Below are 9,948 nucleotides of genomic sequence, written 5' to 3'. Positions count from 1 at the left end.
AAATTCATTTATTACGTTCCCTTTTGAACTTGTTTCCGATATTCTCTCTCTTTTTTCTTTTTTCTTTTTTCTATCAACGAACTTGTATTATTATAGATATTTGACTTCTTTAAATATTTAAATTATTTTTTATAAATAAAAATATAAAATAAATTAGTTTTTTCTACCGATACATAAATTAATTGTAAGTATTTGTTTAAATTGTATTATTTTTATCTAATTAAATTTTAGTATAAAATTTGATAAATACAATGATTGAAAAAGTCTAAAAAGAATCTAATAAGAAGTTTATAATTAAAATAAATAAATAAATGTTGCCAAAGTTTCATGTCAACAGTGATTTACTTAAAATTTGATTGGTTGTATTATGTGGAATATAAATTAAGACAAAAAAAGAGAGAGTTAAAATTTAAAATAAGCTGTAATTAATTTAAAGTACCTACCAAAGTGCATAAACAAAAAAATTTAAACCTCGTGTTTCTAAACTTACATTCCTGATAAAATATATATTTTAAAATAAGCTGTATTCTATAATATTTTTTGATAAATTATATAAATAATCACTCGATTATTAGTAAATTTTTAGTTAAATCATTTGATTTTAAAAAATTACAAAATGATCATTCGAATTATTGAAAAAGATTGTGTTCATTCCGATTAAATCAACAATAGAACGGTGATATGGCTAATAAATTTAAAAATAAACCAAAATTACACATAATTTCTATGTAATGTAGGGAAAAATAAATTTCAAAATCATTAAAATACAAAACCCAACGTTTTTTCCCTTTAAAAGCCTAAGAAGATGAAGTGTGGATTTACTTTTTTAGGCTTTTAAAGGACAAAAACGGTGAATTTTGTATTTTAATGGTTTTGGAATTTACTTGTTTTTTCCTTAAATTACGTGAAAATTAAGTGTAACTTTATTTTATTTTTAAAATTCTAAGTCATGTATTTAACGGACATGTCATTGATTTAAGGGAAATGGACTCAAAATTTTTTGAGGTAATTCGGATGGTATTTTTGTAATTTTTAAAGTCAAATAATTCAACTAAAAATTTACTAATAGATGAGTAATTATTTATATAGTTTATCCTATTTTTTAAAACTATAAATTTATTTTTAAACTAAATAATTTTTTCAACATTATCTTATTTTTTTAAAAAAACATATTTTATTTTAATATTATCTTAAAACTATTTTCTAAATAAATCTAGTGCAAAAAAAATTATAAAATGAAATACATATTAATAACATGAATATTTTCCATTAATTAACTTATTTCCAAACAATTTAATGTAAAAAAACTACAATTAATTATTTATAAAGATGATATGCAGTTTTAAATATAGATATCTACATTTTTAATAAAACTTTTAAAGGTGGAATATTTAATATTAACATCATTCAATAACATTATTATATACTTAATTTATAAATATTTGAATTAACAGCAAATCTACTTTTGTGGCACTTGTTAGAAAATTAACTAATTAGAAAATTGTGTGGTAAATTAGTAAATATAGGTATAAAATATAATTAGTTTTTTATAAAAGAAATTATTGATTTTTAAAAGATTATTTATTTTCAATTTTAATCTTATTAATATAATTTGTTATATTATTTTGGATAGTTTTGGGTGAAAGATTAATATGTTAATTTGATTTTCTTAATTTTTTAAAATGACCATTTTTTTATTTTTATTTTTTGATAAAATAAAGTCGACTTAATATGTGATAAGTAGTTACCTACTTACTTATTTTATTCAACAGTTTTTTTAATAAAAAATTTATATTAAGTAAAATATTAAAATAATTATCAAACATATTTAAAACATTAAATATTAAAAAAATCAATAATTTATCAAATACAACCTAAATTAATATTATTTATTTATATTTTTATGTCAATATCTATAGATACTATATATTATAAGAATTCAACGTGTAAAATTTTAATCTCATAGTCATAAAGTTAATTCGAACGATATCCAATATGATCCCATCAAAATTGATGTAAACTCATTCAAATTCATGTTTCTTTTCCAGCAAAAAAAAATTAGTAACTCTAATGTTCGAATATCCAAATCTAAATTCACAAAAATTGAATAGATCAATGTAAGATATATAATTATTTTACTTCCATTTATAGTAACACTTTATATTTGACTTGGTCGAAAGATATGAATGCAAAATATTATATTTATTGTCGAAATAATTCAAACAAATAATTAAAACAATCATCAAAACTAAAACATTTTAAACATGGCATCTAAAACATGCAACGTCTACTCAAATTTTAGTGGGCCCTTAAACAATGACCTGAGTCAAAAGACACTAAAAACAAGGTCAGGTTATAATTCTTAGGTCAAGCTAACAAAACGGAGGGCAATATCTCAAGACAATGAAGTTATGTCTTAAGACATGCCTCCTTTGTATCTTTATTTTTGTTTAAAATTTTGAGGTCTTAAGACTTTCAAACCATGTCTTGAGACTTAACCCCCTGTGTCTCGAGGCTTGAACTCAAATATTCAACAATTTAGCTTCGAAGTTTTATGTATTGAGACAAGAACAATATTTTTCGAGACATGAAAGATTATATCTCGAGATTTATGTCCAAAAAAGCATGAAATGCTTGAAAACATTCTTATGATTTCGAGACATGTTCTTGATGTCTCAAGACAACATTGTAGAAAATACAAAAAAAAAAAAAAGAAAAAGACATTTCAAAGCATGCATTTGATCTCCTATATGCGCCTAAATATATTAAACATATCACTAAATCATTTGACACACTATTGACATATGAAAACATATCCAAAATATATACATACATGACACATAACAAATTAAATCAAAACTCCACTAGATAAGTAAATTTAAAAAAAAGGCTTAATTGACAAATTGAACCTAAATTATATGACTTTTCCCAGCTTGACACATAATTTTTTTTTGGTCAGAAGTGGTATTTAAAATATTCCAGTGTTACCCAAATCACCCAAAATCTTAACACTGTTAAAAAAAACACCCTTTGACCAATTATTATGCCACATCAGCACTTCTTTTTTATTTTAAATTTATATTTATATTAATTAAAAATAAATTATATTAATATTAAAAAATAAAAATATTTTCCCTCCCCCGTCCCTCTCCCCTCTCGGCTCCCTCCCCTCACCATCATTGTGCAATAAAATCAATTTCTAAAACAAAACTTTCCAACAAAAGGAAGATAGAAGCCTCTCCTATTCTTCGTAATTTCACACATACAGTGTGTTCCTGAAGGAATAGAGAAATTATATTTGTAATGAGAATGTTACCTATCATCTCTGTAATAATTGTAACATCTCGTTTTCAATGGTGTCGAAAACAGTAGTTTCGAGACCATGATTCTGATGAGCGAGTTAGTATTTTAATATTTATTTAATAATTACGAGTATTTATTTGAATCTTATTAAAATTTTGTTAAGAAATATTAATGTTTAGATAGTTAATTTAGTAAAAAGGACTAAATCGTAAAAGATACAAAAGTTTATTTTTATTAGTTAAATGGTTATGGAAATGTAAGTTAATGGACTTATTGGGTACAAATACAAAATTCTTAGTTAGTGAATGATATTGGGTTGGTTTTGGTGTAATTTTAATGGTTTTTAAAGGTTAAATTTGTAATTAGATAAATTGATAATTAAAAAAATAGATGATCAAACTTATTATCATCATCTTCCTCTTTTCTTTTTCTTGTTTGAAACAATGAAAACCATAGCCAAGCATAGGAAGCTTTCGGCCAAACTATTTTGTGTGCATGGTATGTAAATTTTTTCCCTTTTTGGTAATTTTTATGTTTTTGAGTTCGTATTAGCTTAATTTAGCTAACTCGGGATCAATTTGTAAAAATTTAAAAATTTTAAGGACTTTCCATGAATGAATTGGAAGTATTTGTGAATTTAGTTGATAGATTATTAAGGTTGGTTGTTAGATAGATGTATTTTGTTAAGTGATTTTTGATGATTTTAAGATTTAGGGACTTATTTATGGAAATGGTAAATATGAAGGAAAATATGGTGAATTAATGAAAAATATAGGTTGTATTGGACCCTAGGAAAAATCGGCTAGCATGATGTTAAATTATTTATGGTTAATTTGCAAGTTTCAGGTTTAAGGACTAAATTGCGTAAAAGTTAAAATGCTAGGGTTAATTTTGTACATTCTCATTAAAATGGACTATAAGCTTGAATTAATTAGTTTAAGCTATTTTAATTATTTAATTGAATGAAATTATTATTTAGATCTAGACACAAATCAACCGGACTTGAATCGCGGTAAAATTAAGGTTTTAGATTAGTCATCGGCTCTACTTTTGCATCCATGTTAGTCGATGTAAGTTCTTATTTCAATTAAAGTAATTCATTTGATTTCATGATGTAAATTGATATCTTTAATTACACATCTATGAAATGGTGTTTGGATTTTCTTGATTTGAGTAAAGGGAAAGACCATGATTGAAATATATCATGGCATTATTCTCAAAAAGGAAAAGACCATGGTTGAAAGATACCATGGCATACTCGAAAATGAAAAGGTTGAAAAGGATATCAATTGAAAAGGATACTAGTGGAATGGACTATTATGTAAAGGTTTTAAGGTTTGTTATGTGAATAAGCATATTTGAATATATAAGAGTGTTTTGGAAGTTATGTATGTTTTATGTAAAGTAAATTTAGTAATTAAGTTGTGTTTACATGAATTTGAACTTACTAAGCATATCATGCTTACGTTTTGTGTTTTTCTTGTAGATTTCGTGAAGCCTGGTAGATCGAAAGTTCAAGTCGAAGCATACACACTATCCATATCTTCTTTGGTAGATGTTTAGAGTTGTTTTGGAACTTGGTTATGAATGGAATGTATTAGGACTTTTGGTTGGCTTGTTCATGTTGTTTGTGTTTGATACATAGTTTGGTGATAGTTTCTGATCATGGATATATATAAGTTGTTTAGAACTGAATGGAATGTTTGAGTACTTCTAAATATATGCATTTAGAGTGATAGTTGGAATTGTAATATTGGTTGATTGACAATTGTTTACGTGATTATTTTGCTCGTGATGAATCTAAATACCATTTGGTTTGGTGTTTGATAAGTGTTTGGTTTTGGTTCATTTTGGCTTATAAATTATGGTATCAATAAGGAAACATTGGTTATGCACCTAGGTTGATTGATTTTTGGTATGTTTTGGTGTCTTTGAATGTGTTTTAACCATATGAAAGTATCTTGAATTGGTTTGGTTTGGTCCCCAAGCAATTGGATTTGAATTGGCTTGCATTAAGGGTAATTTGTGAAGCACGTCACCTAGGACATAGGCTGTCACACGGCCGTGTGCCACACATAGCCACACCACACGGTCGTGTGTCATTTAAATTTTAAGTACATGATGAACCACACGGTCTAAGAGATTTACACGACCTGGCGACATAGTCGTGTGACCCAATTTCAAATACTCACACAGGTAGACACACGGGCTGGGACATGGTCGTGTGTCTCATACATCGAATACTCACACGGCCGTGTGACCCCTGTTTCCAAAATTTTTTATTTTGTTTCAAAATGATCCCCAAATGTTTTTAAACTATTTTTAGGGCCCCGTAGGGTCGGGTTAATGCATGTAAAAGCATTTTTACTTTATATAAAATGTGTATTGAAACATTTATATTATAATTGAATATTTGTTTCTGTTGAAGTTAAATGTTGCTAAATGTACTGTGACACTCCGTAATCCTAATCCGACGTCAGAGACGAGTTATGGGTGTTACAATAATAGTGAAACACAACTGGTTTTCACCTATAATCGGGCTCCACCCTTTTTTTGGAATTTTAAATGATTGGCATCCATTAGAAGAACAAAATGGCAAGAATAGAAAAGAAGGAAATACAAGAAGAATCTCTTGACCAAAGATAACAAGAGAAGAGAAAGAAAAAAAGAGTAAGTGCAAAAAAAAAAGAAGTAGAAGAAAATGAGAATTTTGAATTCACAAAAGAGTCCTTTCTATAATTACCTAGGTGGGAAACTGAAGCAGCCAACTAAAAGAAACAATAGTAACAAAGAAATGAAGTCATTTCAAAACGCCTCAATCAAAGATGAACGTTTGTCTAAAAGCAATTAATTTAGAGGTGTAATGATCGAGGCAATGATCATCATGCTTCCAGGTATCTATAGAGATTCGTTTCAACTCAAGTCATTTTATAACCTGCCTTTTGTTTATAGGCATTAGTTATACCTTTTCCATATCACCCTTGGCCAAACCACCCAATGCCTATGCCTAAAGATAGAATTTGGTGAAGCATGGCCTTATTGCCTCCCTAGGAGCTTAGCCTCAGCCTTTCCAAATGCCACATCACATAAGGTGGGCTCGTGCAATCCATAGAAGAAATATAAGGAAGAGCTTTTGCCAATACCGTCAATCCATCATCTCCCCTATCCTAACAATGCTTTATCTAATCACCTCACATTGACTCCAAATGTATCCCTAGCTAGAAATCTATCACTTTACCCTCTGCGCTTGTAGAATAGAGTACTTGATAGTTGGGACGTACGTGTAACCAACTTCCCTTTATAAATCCTCATCCTAGTATCACGAAGCTAGAACTTTAGTCTTGCAATCCGTACAGCCTTAGATGATTTCTTGGGTTCGAATCCGCCTAAGTCAGCCTAGCTCTCATAAACTAAGAATTCTTGATAGAAATTATCCAAGACACCAAAAATAATGTGAAAACAACTCAAAATGAAAGAACAAAAAAAGAACAGAAAATCCCACAAGAAAGCAAAACACATAAAAAGTTTGAGTAAATGCTCTCAAAGTATTTTTGTACCATAGAAAGAATACAAAAAATTGGATGAAATCCTTACAAATGAGGGGGAAGACCTCTATTTATAGTTGAGCTCCCTCAAAACCAATTGTACAGACTGAGTTACTTCAACGGTCAAAATTAAAGTCTATCTACAATTGAAATTCTTAAGAGATTGACTCAATCTTTTTAGAATAAAAAATCAAATCTTATTAGATTATAAACCTTTTAAAATTACTTTCCATATTTACCAAAGTAGCCTTAATTTTTCATAAGTGTTTTATTGGGCCATCAATGCTTCAAGTAGACGAGCTTCTCTACATGTTCTAATAATCGGGTCAGTTCAAGTGGTTGAATGAGCCTCATTTAATCGATTGACCTCCATGGGACACTCTTTGTGCAATCATCATAGGCTTTTATTCGTAGCCCATAACACTCTCCCCTACCCATTCTCGTAATGCTCTCGTTACATCCTTGGAATGACTCTCGTGTGACTCACCTCAAAAATTTCTCGACACCTTGGTTGATTCCTAAATAGATTCTCTTTTAGGTAGTCTTGCCCTCAAGAACACCTTCCTCGGCTTCTGTTATCTCTTAAATCAAATTGTTTCTCTCCTTTTTGGTACATCTCGTGCGCAAGAGCTCGCCATTCTTACTTTCCCACATTGTGACTTGCCTCGATCGAGATCCCCTTGATCTGCACAAATAGGCTTAGGCATGCCCACATTGAACACCAGGTTAACCTTGAGTATTCCCACCAACTCTGGTTTGTAAGCCCCTCGGCTTACTCGCTTCAAAACTCTAAAATAGTCTCTTTGTCTTCGCTAAGTCAACGATAAGTCAAAATGAAAAACACTAGATAAGTGTTTGAGATATACCTCGCTCACTGCATTTACTCACTCTAATTGCCCAGTTTGCATCACTACTTTACCCCCAAAGTTTGATGCACAACCCACATCTCTCATAGGTGGTAGCCCCACTTATAACTCAACAAGCTTCATATCAGTTTGCTGCCCCTGTAGCATTTCCAAATAGGTCTTCTGTTAGTAAAAATCCAATTTGAAAATAGTTTTCTTGCAAAGCAGAAAATATTTTTTTTTAAAAAATTGAGTCGATTTGTGATATTTATAGCAATAAACCAATTACTGAATTCGCACTTGTGCTTTCAGTTAGATGGATCATTTTCATTCTTAGCTTTCAACTGAACGGTCTTCTCTGCTATTATCGTACCATGAACTGCTTCGTGTGTGGGCTCGAACGATTCGAATCAAACCAATAGAATTGTTATAACAAATAAATAGTTGTCTTTGTTTAAGTGTGAAATAAAAATCTATTCTTAATAGAAAACCGATAAAATTGTTATTCCAGAAAATAGATTTTATAGCTGTGAATAACTTCTCTCTATTTTCGAGTAAAGTAACAATATATTAGGTTATGTTTTTAGCCCTACCGGTGGCATCTATTTATAAGGAGAAGAAGTAGAACCCTTGTTGAATTATAGAAATTTATTTCAACTAGAAAAACAAACTCCTAGTCTAACTATAGTATAGGGGGCGGCAACCCTAGTTAATAATATTAGGGTTTGTTGTCCCACCCTTATTGAATTGTAGAAGTTTATTTCAACTAAGAAAATGAACTCCTAGTCTAACTGGAAGTATAGGGGCCCACAACCCTAGTTAGTAATACTAGGGTTTTCCGTCCCTTTCATTAACAAAAGGGCCTTTTGGGCATCTCTCATATCAGATCCAATTACAAGTACTTCTTGAACTTTAAACCTAGTATTTTATAGTTTAATCCAACCCGATATTTGGTTTTCTATTTCCCAAAATAAACATCTCAATATATTTCAATTAAATGATTTTCTCAACCCAATTCTAATTTTATCAAAATCATGATGACTTTATCATAAAAGAATCCCTGAGAAAATATATTTAATATTTCTACATTCAACAAGTTCACTATGACCAAATGATTTATTTCCATTTTCGAACTTCATTTAATTCAAAAAAAATAAATTTATTTCCAGGTCATTTTTATTTTAATGTTGGAGAAAACCATAATCATTTGCAAATGTTTCCTATTTCTCCATTTTTATAATTTCTATTTATTTAATTCAACATGTAATTCATTTCTGGTTTCAACAAGTTAGTAGAGGGACCAATTGAACATATGCAATTGGGGCTAGAATGATTTATAATCAAGTTCCAGTTTTTTGACTATTAGTTATAAATTCATTTAGTTATGAAGTCATTCCACTATAGCATGACTGAGCTCTCCCCAACGACATACCATTACGAAAACAACTCAATCAATGCTCATCCAATGACCTTGTCATAAGTGTGTTACCCTTATAGGATATTATTAATCTCTTTGGGATAACATCCGTTCTCCCAATATGATCCTATTTTGTCTCATTATAACCATTACATTTTCTTTCATGAAAATTCAAACACTATCAAGTATTAATCAAGTCATTCATCCCAAAGATGAACGATCCAAGGCTACGTTTACTTTTCATTAACCATGTAATGTCAATGAGGATATCATTTACCTATGTCTCGGGATATGAACTCCATTGTTGTGAATGATGCTACATACTGCAAAAGTCGTATACCCAGCACACCAGCTTTCGGTCCTTTTCTATTTGAACTCAGGCTTTTACTTACATCAAAGTATACGAGTTACGCATACATAATCCATCATCCACTCAAGATTTAGGTATACTACACTATGATCATCACAAGTGAATAAATCCATAAATGGATTTAGGATCTATTCTTCCTGGGTCCAGTCTAATGTAATGTCGTCCAGTTAGTCACATCTATGCCTCTATCTTCTGGGAGTCATCTACTCCGATGCCCAAGACAAAACATCTCCCCAATTAGACTTGATAGATGACATATTATTCATTCTATCGGTTTGTTCATTTTCGATTAGACTAAAAACATGTTTAGGTTCGTCTACTAATATAAGTTATCTTTTCGTATTACGATCCAACTAAATAATACCACTTGGTATTAGTTTAAATATTAGACAACCAATAAGCAACATTTTCTTTTATTTTACTTCGCGCTCAAAAACCACATGAAGAAAATTATACAAAGTATATTAT

The sequence above is a fragment of the Gossypium hirsutum genome, chromosome D03 (assembly GCF_007990345.1).
Source record: "Gossypium hirsutum isolate 1008001.06 chromosome D03, Gossypium_hirsutum_v2.1, whole genome shotgun sequence".
NCBI classification, from domain to species: domain Eukaryota; kingdom Viridiplantae; phylum Streptophyta; class Magnoliopsida; order Malvales; family Malvaceae; genus Gossypium; species Gossypium hirsutum.
Note: the sequence above shows the minus strand (reverse complement) of the source record.